Here is a 13,926-nt window from a genome sequence, read left to right on the forward strand (position 1 = left end):
AGGGGGAGGGACGAGGGAGCCAGGGGGGAGGGGCAGGGGAGCCAGGGGGGAGGGGCAGGGGAGCCAGTGGGAGGGGCAAGAGAGCCAGGGGGAGGGACAAGAGAGCCAGGGGGGAGGAGCCAAGAGAGCCAGTGGGCGGGACAAGAGAGCCAGGGGGGAGGGGCAAGAGAGCCAGGGGGGAGGAGTCAAGAGAGCCAGGGGGGAGGGGCAAGAGAGCCAGTGGGCGGGACAAGAGAGCCAGGGGGGAGGGGCAAGAGAGCCAGGGGGGAGTCAAGAGAGCCAGGGGGGAGGAGTCAAGAGAGCCAGGGGGGGAGGGACTCACGCAGGAAAAGGGGAGGCGGCAGAGTGAGGGGGGAGGCTGCGCGGGGCTTCGAGGCGGACAGAGCGACGCTCGCTCCGCACGGGTCGCTCTGTCGAGGAAAGCCTCCCGCACCCCTCACCACCCCTCATCGCCTCCAGCAGAAGCTCACGGGTTCCCACTGAAGGCTCTGGTTCGACCCCCGACGTCGCCGTGGAAGGATGCAAGGCACCGAGATCCCGGCACAGGTGAGAGGAGGAAGGGGGGAGGGGAGTCGAACCCGTCTCGTTGCTGCTGTGCAAAGGTTGAGTTGTGTGAAGCGGTCTCTGTGCCGTGTACACAATACAGTGCAAGGGGCTACACGTGTGGTGTTTTTACGTTGGGTGTGGGTTTAGTAGCCTTGTTAGTGCTGTCAGATCTAGTTGTGTGTTAGTCGTGAATGAGCATGATCAATCCACGTCACCTGTGCGTGGATTGTCTCTGTGTGATACCTGTGTGTGTGTGTGCACGTTATGCAACGCTTGCATCGATAACCAATACTCTACGGTATTGATACGTTACCAATGTATTTGCGTTACCTGTGTGTAGGTTATAACTGTGCCGTATGTTACTTCGGCGTGTGTGGGTTATGAAACGTGCGTGCAATATGCTCGATACAATGCATCACAGTAATGCTTGTGTTACACATGTGTGTTGATTATACCGATGAAGTTGGATGTAGCTATATAGATTATATCTATAGATATAATATATATTCTATCTATAGATGTATAGGTATAGATCATAGCAACACAGGCAACACAAAGAGGTGACGCTATTGATGTCAATTGATGAATGAATACAGCACTCACTTGTGTACAGCTGATAGGTACTGTGTACATACAGTGTGTACATACTGTGTGTACATACAGTGTGTACATACTGTGTGTATTGTGTGTACACGCTGTATGTACACACTGTGTACACACAGTACATACAGTGTGTACACACTGTGTACACTGTGTGTGTACACTAGGTACTGTGTGTACACGCTGTGTGTACTGTGTGTACACTGTAGGTACTGTGTGTACACGCTGTGTGTACTGTGTGTACACTGTATGTACTGTGTGTACACTGTATGTACTGTGTGTACTCTGTGTGTACACACTGTGTGTACACACTATGTACTGTGTGTACACGCTGTGTGTACACACTGTATGTACTGTGTGTACACACTGTGTGTACACACTGTATGTACTGTGTGTACACACTGTGTGTACTGTGCACGTACTCTGTGTGTACACTGTGTGTACTGTGTGTACACTGTGTGTACTGTGTGTACACACTGTACGTGCTGCGTGTGTTCGTGCTGTGTATGTACACTACACGATAACTCCTCTAATCCGCGTTCAATACGGTCGAGCGAACATCACGGATCCTATAATCGCGGATAATAGGATGAATTTACCACGCAACTCTCTCTTATCCGCAAATAAAACCGCGATTCGTACGTTATGGGTAAAATCGCGGTTTATCGCGGATATGAGGAAGAAATATCCGCGGATAATGAGTTAATAGTACAGCACACCGATTGTGTTGGAAAGCAAATCCACAACATTCACAAATCTGTCTGTCCGCCTGATGATGCTGGTTGTAATTACTGGCGAAACGTCGTACTCGAAGATTGTAAATGTTGTGGGTTCACTCTCCAACAAACCGGTTAGTGCTGTACTAGTAACGAATTGTCACGTTTCGTTTACGAGACAAACCTTACTAATTGGCTGTGTCGGGTGGTGGCGGGTTTAACGACACATTCATGTGTACGCAATCTAACCCCGATAAACAAACTATATTCTGGATGTTACCTATGTGTTGGCTATCCAATACATGTGTGTGTTTATTGAACACCATCTTGTGTTACCTATGTGTGTGTGTATGTGTTTGGGGGCACACTTGTTTGTATAGCACATACAATAATGCTGTCTTGGTGTGTGTGCGTGTGATCATTTGGACTACACACCATTTCTAAACGTCAGTACTGTGTATATCCGCTGGTGTGTAGAGAACCCAAATGTTTATTGTCTTGTTTGTTTATTTTCTCCGTTTCTGCGTGGCATAGACAATAAGGTGCTGTGTACATTGGCGCAAGGCGTGAACCCCGCACCTGGGAGCGTATTGGCTGTCTCTGCATTACAATGTCCTTTTGTTACCTTGTGTCTTGGCCATAAAGAATTGACAATACTTATTCAATAGGTGTTAGGGTGTTTGTTGCTACCCGTGTCTGCTGGCTTTACTGGTCTATGTTTATTGTGCCTGTGTGTTTTGACAATTTGAACGTACGAACGTTGAACTTCTTTCGCGCCGTACGTAGCCGATCGTGCCAATCGGATGTGCGTACCGTATTTTAGCCGTGCATTGGCTATGCCTATGCAGAAGAGGTCTTCATGTTGGCTGTAAGGACACATCAATAGAAGGGATTATGCCTCGTGGTCAAGTCTGGTGATGGAATGACTGCCAAAGGAGAGACCATGTCTGAGAGGACGACCACACAGGTGATGGAGGGATGAAAGAGAGACCGGTCTGTTAGAGATGGCATCACATTGGGAAAGTCTGCATCTAGCAGTGGATAGATTATGGCTGGTGATATACCTGTCAAACCATTATCAGTTCCTACGTTATTCGAGGCCAATTCAGACCTTAGTGGTCACCCCGTGTCCTTATAAATCTCAACGTTCACCCCTACAAAGTGTCTGTATTACATGTGGGCTAACTGTATCTGTATCTCTTACATGTCCAGTATGTGGAGTGAATTTCCTGTTTTACCTGTGTATGTGTACTTCAAGTTTAATTTATTTAACAATACTGCAGTAAGCATTGCAGTGTTTCAGTATATCAGCTCAAGGTACTTACATGAGTGTGTGTGTGTGTGTGCACCGACTGTCATCACTACACACCAGTGGTTCCCAACCATTCTGGCTGCCAAATCAGTCAAAAATCTGGTGTTTGACAAGAAGCGAATCGCATCTGCACCAGTTCCGCAAACTACTTCTGTCATAACCTCGCAGACACTGGAGTAATCTGTGGAGCACAGGTCGGGAACCACTGCACTATACGATACAATTTACATAGTAGAGTGACAGTATTTTCTATGTACATTACGCCATTCTGTTTAAATGACTCTTATTGGGTTTATACTTTGCAATCATCACCCCCCTACTGGCAGAAAATTTCCCAGGTCACTCTTGTGCATGAGATTCATCCTGAGTTCTCACTTGGTTAAACGAAATAAACAAAAAATTTTGACATCATCAGGGTCAGTCGTATTTGCAATCCACTGCAGTAATCTGATAACTGAATTATCTGTATTGTCATATTTTCTGGAATATCTCTCAAAGTGCATTAATATGTGTACTAAATTTGTATATGTGCAGGATGGTGATCACATAGTACATGCATTGCACGATTACACTCATACTGGATGTGTAAGCTCTTTGTCCTCATCACATATCAATATAACTGAGTGTAGTGCATGTGTGTCACATATTGTCCATCTCCCCCAAAACGATGGTTTATATTAAACTGCATCGGACCTGTGGCAGATGTGGCTGAATCCTGCACTCATTAAGAATTTCCCACAGTGTAACTGCAGTCGCCACCAATCTCAAACCATGGACCACAAAGTAAAACCACACTGCCAGCTTCCATCATTCGCTGGCAGCATTTCAGATATTCACCAGGTCACTCATGAAGCCATCCGTTGACTCGCTCGCCAATCTCGGGATAAACATAAACATAGCTCATCAACTCCCTGCGATATGAAAGAAGAAGCGTGCACCTCATTAAACATGTAAAATATTAACCTGCGTGGTTTACACGTCCCATCATGAAATATGCAGTGCGTGTGTGTGTGTGTCGCCTGCACGATGCGCGTGTGTTAGTGTCATTGTGCTTTCATCTCTGTCGAATCATTAAATCCCAGCGACTTCCATCTTGGGGCGAGTGGCCTCTCACCAACATCTGTCACCGAGACCTCGGGCTCATTTTTCATCGTTTGGCCAGATGCACAAGCGACTGTTTACCGCACTGCTTGTCGTGGCAAGTCGACCGTCGCCGCGTTCGCAGTTCCAGAGCGTATGCCGCTGTGTGGCGGTTATGCCGCCACACAGAGACCTCTTTGTTTGGTCAGGACCACAGCTGCGCCTTGCTGATGATGCCCAAGAGGCGTTAGCATGTGTTTGCGGTGGCCTCAATTAACTAAACACAGCGTAATTGGAAATTGTCATGTATTTGCAAAGGGCAGTTCGGCAAAATCTATTGTTGTGCTTCTGCGTATATTCTCCCTGAATTCGCCAACCCAACATTGGCCAGCATGGTGAAGTGTGGTCTAATCACTCATATGACATGGGGAGGCCTTAACCGGCAGTGGATTAACAAAGGGGATCAATTACTGGTGACTTAACTGTGAAAACAGTTCTTATAATAAGATAACATTTCTCCCATTTCTGGGTCACTCTTATTTCATACAAATATTTAGATAATAACGTGCTATTCTGTGGATAAGAGGACAGAATTCTGCATGGATAAATTTGGTTGCATCGGACCATGTAATAAGTATACATATAAGAGGAGTCTCAATGTATCTGTGTTGCACTTGACAGCGTGAAATTAGGTGCATCTCTTCTAGGTCAACTTGGCCGAAAGCTACCATACACCTCTGCCCCCCCCCCCCTATCTATTGTCCAGCGGGTCTTGAGATATGGCTGTACTGTGTTGAGGGGCTTTAGACATTCCAATTGCATATTACTAACATCGGCACTCGAGAGACAAAGCCAGCTGGGAAGTGTGTGGTCTTCGCCACAAAACCCTCTGGTGTATGATTCCAGTCTTCGTAGGCACTCACCAATAGCACTTACCCATAAATGGGCTAGTTAGGCTGAAAATGGCCTTTTTGTGGGCTTAAATTCTGACATGTTTAAGTTGGCAGTGTCTTCTAGCACACTGTATTTATATGGCTGATCCTTTGTGCTTCGAATTTGGCTTTTTTTAGCGTAACCTTGTAACAACGTCTTGGTTAGAGGAATAATTAACGGGCTTGACAACGGACAAGCCTCGAGGCGGCTTTGTCATGGAATACTTTGTTTCCATGAAACAAAGTTTGCAGTGCCAGGCTGACCTGACATGGTCAACAAATGACTCCTCGTCTCCATATGAACTGCACAGCCCATTCCAATGTCTTCTTCGTCTTTCCCTCCCCACTGTGGCCTAGTAATTGAGCCAGTTAAGGCACATTTTTTTGCAGCCAGAAATCTAGGGGAAGTTGTGGTGGGCGGAAGGTGTTGAAATGTAATTAAATGTATGTTTTGTAAAGAAAAAAATTTAAAGCTTCTTACTTAAAAAAATAGTCTCATTTACTTAGGGGTGGTGGACCAGTTAACAGACTTAATTCATTGACGTGTTGCGTTTCATCAGTTGTGATTCGATTGAAGGTTTTCGTTAGGTGTTTTTTTTTAACACTGCAGGTGGGGCGGTGGAGTGGCTGCAGTGGTGATGTGAACACGTCAGGTACAAAATAGGAAAAATAATAATTTACACCCCTTTGTCTGTCCGCTGTTGGATGAGGGCTGCCCAGCACCCTGCCAGCCGAAGGGGGTTGTATGAAAATACTACACGATGCTGACCTGTGTGGGTTGGTGCAGACGGGGAGCATAGACGCCGGAGCGTGGAGTACAATACAACAGTGGATTTGACTACACTCCCCTTTGCTGCCCACCACATAGTCCGATGAAAATCTGATAGTGCGATGGTGGTCACCCATCCAGGCACTATACAGGCACAAACCTCTGCTTAGCTTCGGAGATCTGAAGAGATTGTGGTGCATTCCAAGCGGTTTTGGTCAGAGGTATGATTTGCATAAATAGAAAATAATGCGTATTCTGTGACTTAAGAATTAAGCTTAATAGGTGAATCTAATTGTTAGAAAATCACGTAGGAAGTTACACTCTGCCAGTTCAGAAAATGTTTATACTGTTCTCATTGAGGCGGATTTAAATGTGGTCAATTGCAGTTATGTAAAAATAACTTTATTTCTTTAAAAAAAGCAGCCCTTTTTCATGTAATTTGGAAAATTCACAGAAGTGGTCAAAGTAGCATGCTTTTATCACTGACTAAGTTTACAGATGTGATAGAAAGTACTTCGAGACTCTTAAGCACATTCTTATCCCATGATGGGTTTTCCCCCTTTTTTTACTGCGCTGCAGTAATTTTAAAATTAACCTTTAAATGAAATGAATTACGTAAGATGATTTTTATTCCATTTATGTTACAATTGTGCTTTCAGCATCATGTCACGAGGTGAAGGCATTTTCACTCGTAACTCTGCCGTGATCAGTGGTATTACCACCATGTGTCAGAGGTCTTGGATGATGGAATTACACAACTATTTTTAAATCCACATTTTCTATATCCCAACTAGAGTAAAACTTTTTTAATACCCTACAAAATGTATGTGTCATGTGTAAAAACAACCGATTGTTTTAGTTCCCAAATTTTGACAGGGTCAAAACACATTCCTGCGGAGGGAGCTGGTAGGAACGTTGGGTTGCTCGGTCAATGGCCAGGGTCAACGGCGGCGTGGTGTATTCCGCAAATATGGCCGACTGTGAGGGCGGGCACAAGCCGGCGTGAGTAGGTTAAACGTTGAGTTTTATAAGGGCACCACGGGGTGACCAGCCCCATCCCCACCCAGCCTCACCCCTCCCACCCAACCCCACCCTCCCCACCCAGCCCCTCCCCTCCCCACCCAACCCCACCCTCCCCTCCCCACCCAGCCCCTCCCCACCCTCCCTACCCAGCCCCTCCCCACCCTCCCCTCTCCACCCAGCCCCACCCCTCCCATTTTTTGATGCAGGACGGACGGACACAATAATCCCCTGTGGGCTGGTGTAACCAGGAGGTTCCTACCAGTATTATTTTTTTACGCGATGCTTCCTTTGTGCAATCTAGTGATGACTGAGTTAAAACCGTCCGCTCCACTCCACTTGAGAACCTGGTTTAATTTCAGCAGTGTCAGCGCTCGGTGTCTTTGATCTCTGAGCCACTGAGTCATCTCCATTGGCTCTCTTCCTCTTTTTAAATAATTGTAGGCTTTCCTGAATCCCTTCCGCCACAGTGGCTGCTGCTGTTGATGACGTTAACATTTGGGCAGGTGGAATTACAGGTGATGCTATCTGTAAGTTGGGAATGTTCTCCATGGGTTTGTTTGCTGGCCTGTGCAAGGAATGGAGTGTACCTGCAGAAAATCCCACAAACTCTGGCACCTTTACAAATGCAGCCTGCTAGAAACCTACTTGCTGTACTGCCCCACCCCTCCACCTCTAGAGGGATCACTGCTTCATTGCCCAGTAGCTGGTGTCACACACGACATCATCATCATCATCTCCCCACCAGCTAAAATCGGTGATTCGGAGTGGTCATTTCTATGTGATCAACCAACCCTATGTCCGCGTCGTTGGATTCACATCAGGGTTGGGCCTGTGCCGACCTGATACCAGATACGGCCCTCAATCGCAGTTCGCACGGAGGCCAGCCACGTGAGACGTAACACTTCGAAACGGCCCTCAAATGGCATTTATCCACCGCTGCGTGCGTAAACATGCGGGCCTGTTATATTCAGCCAGCCCTGAGTAAGGAAAAAAGTTCCCCAACCCTGATTTAGACAAAGGTGTTGGTTGGTCTCCACTTCGCGGGCTGAAAATATACGTGACTCTCGCGGGAATCGAACCTACGACCTTGGCATTAATAGCATCGCAATCCCAACCGACTGAGCTTAGACGTGTGCAACTGTTCTTTGACCCCCGCCACCTCCGATTACATCCCTGCTCCCTCCTCCCCTGTGCCCTCGGTGTGACAGGTGTTTCAGCAGGAGGACTGCATTTGTGATGGACAGCGTGGGGGGGAGATCCTGGCAGGAGGGGTAGGGAGTACGCGGCGGAGATGGGAGAGAGTTGGCAGGGTGGCGTCAAAGGGGTCGCATATTTGCAGCTACCTTACACCCCTCACCTGCTGTGTGATTTGGCAGAACACAACCCCTGAGACCGGGGCAATACTATTCCCCTGCCGTCTGTCTTTTCATAGAGGTGGGGGCGTGGGGGTGAGAAGGAGCGAAGGTTGATGCATTGCAAGCTTTACGAGAGAGCACGAGCCCATTTGACGTAGCGGTGTGTTTAGTGTTGGCACCACGTGTCGTTCCGTGAGATGTGCGACGTTTCGCTCGGCCTCATGCGAGCGAAACGTCCGGCAAGCATGCCGATCGACATAATTAAGAGCGGCTGCTGCGTGGGTAAATTTTTTTTCACTGCTGTGCCCCGTTCCAGCTCTTTTCCGATGCGTTTTTTGAGTCGTGCCGCGTGTTGTTGGGCGGCACGGTGCTGGTTGTTTCACTTCCAACTCGTGGAGCATCATCAGCCTGTGGGCTTTTGGGAGCCATTGTTGTTTTCCAACAGCTTTTAAGTTGAGCAGCAATCTTTGGTCCCATTTTGCGGTGGAGCCAAAATTATTCCAAAGTTATGCAATTTCAATGCACAAGCAGAGCCAGGTTGCATAGCACGAGGGGGTCCTTTCTGGATACAGTTTTAAAGTGTCCCTTACTGGCACGAGTGAAATCTTCAACATTATATACCCATATAAGTTGAAAATTTCACCTTTTCATTCGAAAGATGAAGGCTGGGAAGGGTGACATCTTTGCAAGTGAATACCAGGATTATCATTTTTATTACTACACTTGTTTTCGCAGAAAAGCCCTCGTGACAATTTTTTTTAATGAGGGTCCTGTCAAGTTGTTGCTATAGAGGGTAACAAGTACGATGCATTTTCCAATTGCGTAATTTTCAGATGGATTTTTTTCATCTTTACAAATTTAGACCACGATGCTGGCACACAATGGCCTACTCTTTCGAATGTTGTCACGGAATCTTTAACGTCCACCATGAAGCAGACATCCGCAGTATTAAGGGCTCTACGGTGGCGAGATGTTAACTACCTTGCCTGATTTACAGGAGGTTGTGGGTTTGATCGCAACCCTGACACCTGCTGTATATTTGGAGTTTGCATGTTTTCCCCGAAGTTGCGTGGATTTTTCTCCGGGTCCTCTAGTGTTTCCCTCCACATTTAGAATCAACATGCGTTTAGAGTAGTTGGATGCTTTAAATTTGCACATGATAAGCCACTTCTTTGAGCTATCATTGGTGGCCAGGTCACTTCTGAAAAATGAAAATAGTTTATAGTTTAGTTGTATGCATCCCTTTTAACTGCCCAACACATGGCAATCCCATCCAATGCTTTATTCTTGATGGAATGTTATGTGATTGTCATCTGGTTAAGGCTCAGAGCTCAGCATCATGATAACCTCAGAGCTGAGCTGAGCCAGGTGAAAACACCTCTGAAAAGATAGTGAAACTCTATCGGAGCCCCTATGAATTATTAATCCTATTATAAACGCACATTCACATACGAGTTGCCCATAATTGATCTCCCGGAAAGACTAAATTCCTCCTATTATCTGGAGCTTCTGCATGGATAACAGAGTGACTTGGAAAGTAGCCACAAATCCAACATTCTCCACCCTTATCGACAAATAAAGAGTCCCCGGAACGTGATATTCTATGCATGTTAGATGTATCTCATATATACATGTTAGATGTATCTAACATTATATATGAGGAGTGGACCTAAAAGGGGGTGTAAAATGAATCTCACTGTTTGTGTTTATGTGCACTGTATTTCATAGATAAATAATGGATATACAACAGTAATTTTCAGGGATCAATGATGATTGTAGCATCTGCCACTTCTAATCGTATAGGAGGAATTTCACTTGTCCCTTCCCCGCACCTCCAATGAGCACGGTTGGCTACGTATGGTGCGAAAGAAGTTTAAACAAACATGCATTTCACTGTTATTGTTCCGATGTTGGATGGAATCTTGTGCAGTTGTTGATGACGGAGATAAGGCTATCAATTATTCTACGCTTGAAACTATACGGTTTAATTTAGAATGAGTGGAACCTTGGGATTTGAATCTGGGATCTTAGCCGTTTTGGCTCGATGCTCTGACAAGGCTGTTAGTATCATCCCCCCTGACTCACATTATTGCCTGAGGGTCGGCGAGCCAGACCAAAGCCGCTTTAAGATGTTAAGAGTTTCATTGGTAATACTGCAGGCTCAGTGATTTAGAGAAAAGCACTGTCAGGATTCATCTTCTTGGTTCTATCGGTAAAGTCGCTTCTACGTGACTTTACCGAAAGAACCATGAAGATGAATCCCTGCAGTCACGAAAACACTGCCAGGATGTTTAAGGTTCAGCGTTAATGTTTGAGGCTCATTTCAAGCCAGAATAATACGACCGGGAAGCTTATGATTAATTGTTCACGTTTGAGTCTCCAGACTATAAAGGGCTCTGTGGCTGCAGTGTGGTTCAGTTTTAATTGCTGACACTCGGTGAATATAATAACAAAGCATTTAAGATTTTAAAAAATCATAAATACATTTCTAACTTCAATAGGCATAGAAACACCATGCTTATCGTTCTGATGTGCATTGATTTGTTTCTAACCACATGTGCAGTAGTGGATTAATCATGGCTAATGTTCGTGAAATTCCTCATGACCTTACTGTGCAAAGAAAAAACCCCTCTATTGTGTGCAGATGTCTTCATATTTGTATCTATATGCAGATAAATGGAGTAGTTACAAATGCATCCTATTGTCTGCGTGTGTCATGGATAACCACGTGGGTAAGAATATATGTATTTTTTCACGGACGGGCGTATATGCTGGGATTTGTCAATAGCATCTCCCATATCGAGGTGCATTAGAGACTTTTCACTCCACTACGGTTTATGACATACACCTTAATACCCCAGTCGTTTAGACATAAATTAACCTGGAGTGGCAGTGTGAAAATGCAGGAGTTTCAAATGTCTTGCCTATTTCGGTCTCCAATAAATCACAGTAAACTAGATTGCTCAGCAAAACGTTGGGTGTGGGAGTGTGTGCGTGCGTGTGTGATATCAGAAGTGGGGAGCGGTAGTGTAGCGGTTAGCGGACTGCGCTACGAACCCGGCGACCCGAGTTCGATTCCCGCTCACGGCCAACACCAGTGACGATTATGTGAACCGGTCCCGGGCCTCCCCTAGGTCGACTCAGCCTCAAATGAGTACCTGGTGCGGTGTGTAGTAAAACATCGTCACTAGGGAGACAAAGACGGTCGGGCGTGGTGCTGGCCACCCACCCCCTCGTGTGCCGTGCCGGCCTTCATAGGTGCTCGCTAACAGCACTTGCCCCTACAGTCTGTTAAGGCTATATGGGGGATCTTTGTCTTTATCCTTGTGATATCATATAGAGGTTTCATGCGCATGTCAGGGGGTGTGGCGCGTTAGCACATCGAGCTACCATCCCAGACATCCAGATTCGATTTCCAGCCGAGCACAGACTCCCCCACCCCCCCCCCCCCCCCGTGTCAATCCGGTGTGAACCGCCACTAGGTTGACTTAGCTTTAACAAAAAACAAAAGCAACTACTATTTTTATTTTACCAGGTAAGGTCCGCTGAGCTATATAGCTCTTTTTTTACAGAAGCGACCTGGCCACAAATGATAACTCAACAAAGTCGATTTTTCACGTGGAAATGTACAGCAGGCAAACCACTCTGAATGCATATTAATTCTAAACGTGGAGGGGAAAACCGGAGGACCCGTAGAAATATCCACGCTACCACAAGGAGAGAGACATGCAAAATCCAAAAATACAGGCTTCAGGGTCGGGATCGAACCTGTATGCCAGGCGAGGTAGTTAACATCTCGCCACCATGGCACCTTCTATTACACTACTTCGCAATGCACACAAGTGGCAGGAGATATATTTGAGAAGTTATGGAAGACAGAATACGGGTGGATAGGCGCTGTGGGAAAGGGGTCTAGAAGCGATAGGATTGAGGCCGAGTAAAGCAGCGATAGTGGCTAAAGAAAGAAATCCATGGCGGGTATTCATTCGGCCCCATCGTCACTAATGAGCCGATGGAAGGGACTGATGGTGATGATGGTGGCTGCTGCTGCTGGGAACAAAAGCTCGCTCCTGCATACATGGGGCATGAGATCTGCATATAAAGAGGCTTGAGCTTTCTGTATATAATGGGCTTTGGGGATTCTAAGGCAGAAAGAGGTTATTGGGGTTTTGTGAATAAAGGGCTGGGGATGTTCTGTAAATAAGGGGTGGATGAGGAGGAGTTCTGCTCAATAAGTTGCTTCGGTTTCTCCCTATGTACAGATACAGGTAATACATTTTCGAACGACCATATCCCAAACCTGCCTTTTTCAGCTCGAGAGGAGAGTTCTCTTACGCCAAGACATTTCCTCAACAATGTTCATTCCGTTTTGGCAGTTTCTTTAAAAAAATGGCCTTGGCTCTGTGCCCTAATTAAGGTCACAGTGGCCCATGGAGAGTGGCGGTGGCGTGCGTGTTGGAGGAGATTCGCTTTAGGAGATCTCGAAATGGTCACGGCTGGGCCTTTGTTCCCTGGCTAACCCCCCCACCGCTTTCCCTACCCCCCTTTTTCTTCCAGCCACCCAAATGCAGCCTCCGCTCATGCTGCACTCCACCGCAACCATCTGCTTCCCATTGCCATATGCCTTTGCCTTCTTTTTCAGCTTTTTCCTGCAGGAGGACACTGCGGCCGTCCCCCCACTCGTGATGTTTATATATTTGTTTGCCCGCGTCTCCATGAGCCCCCTGAACCTCAAGGCCTCCGACCGTTATAAATTTGGTTACTGAGAGGCGGCTTCGTGATGTCAAGTCGTGCCTCGCGGGAAATACATTTTTCACCCAGCGCTAATGGCTTTTAATAAGAAAATTGCTTTTTTAGAATTCACCTAATGCGGCACTCTTTTAAATATAAAAGTGTGGGGGTGGGGGGGTGGGAAACAAGCTGGCGGTCGAGGACGCTTGATCATGCCTCGAGCTTTGTGATCGCACGGCATGAGTGGGCCACATGCGAGCAAATGAGATTTGTTATCGTATAATAAGTATTGTAACACCATTCACGGCCGCTGTGTTTTAGCCGTGCGTTCCCCCAAGAACTCTTACGTAACAATGGTTCTAATCATTATGGCATGTGCCGCGGCGTAATGCGTACCACACTGGACTTGTGAAATCAGTGGTTGCCGGTTCGATTTCATCTTGGGGCGCGGCGGTCGAAACAACGGTGCCAGTTTATTCAATACCCGCCCCCATGCCTCTGTCCACTGAGCAGTATAAATGGGTCATCCACAGTTGATCGGCAGTTCGTTCGTGGAAGGTTAAAGTGTGCGTACGCCCACCTCAACCAAGGATGTCTGATTTAAAGCTTTCGTGACTGGAGGCACTTGTGCCAGCAAGCAATTGCAGGGCTGCACCTTGAACTGTAACAATTATTCATTGCAGTTGTTTGTCAGTCCGCTGCTGGATGAAAGCTAGTCAATGTCATCTCAGTCAAAGGGAGTTGTTTGATCATACTTCACCACACCGTGAGTGCACGTTTTGTGGAGGCGCATAACCTCGGGAAGATTTCGGACATAAACTCGCCGCCGATGTTAGCCGTGGCCAGGAATGGAATTCAGGTT

The 13,926-nt window shown here is 46.6% G+C and overlaps 1 protein-coding gene across 1 annotated transcript in view; it reads left to right on the top strand.

Moving 5' to 3' along the window:
- The first annotated feature begins 340 nt into the window (after positions 1-340).
- The window catches only part of LOC133349741 (transmembrane protein 198-like), a 38,527-nt gene continuing 24,941 nt past the window's right edge, over positions 341-13,926 (top strand). Inside the window, exon 1 of the mRNA XM_061563454.1 lies at positions 341-546. The gene's annotated coding sequence lies outside the window, so the exon portion shown is untranslated. The remainder of the gene's footprint in view (positions 547-13,926) is intronic.

This window comes from Lethenteron reissneri, chromosome 31 (genome assembly GCF_015708825.2).
Source record: "Lethenteron reissneri isolate LAM-NWPU_2019-01 chromosome 31, ASM1570882v1, whole genome shotgun sequence".
Taxonomy (NCBI): domain Eukaryota; kingdom Metazoa; phylum Chordata; class Hyperoartia; order Petromyzontiformes; family Petromyzontidae; genus Lethenteron; species Lethenteron reissneri.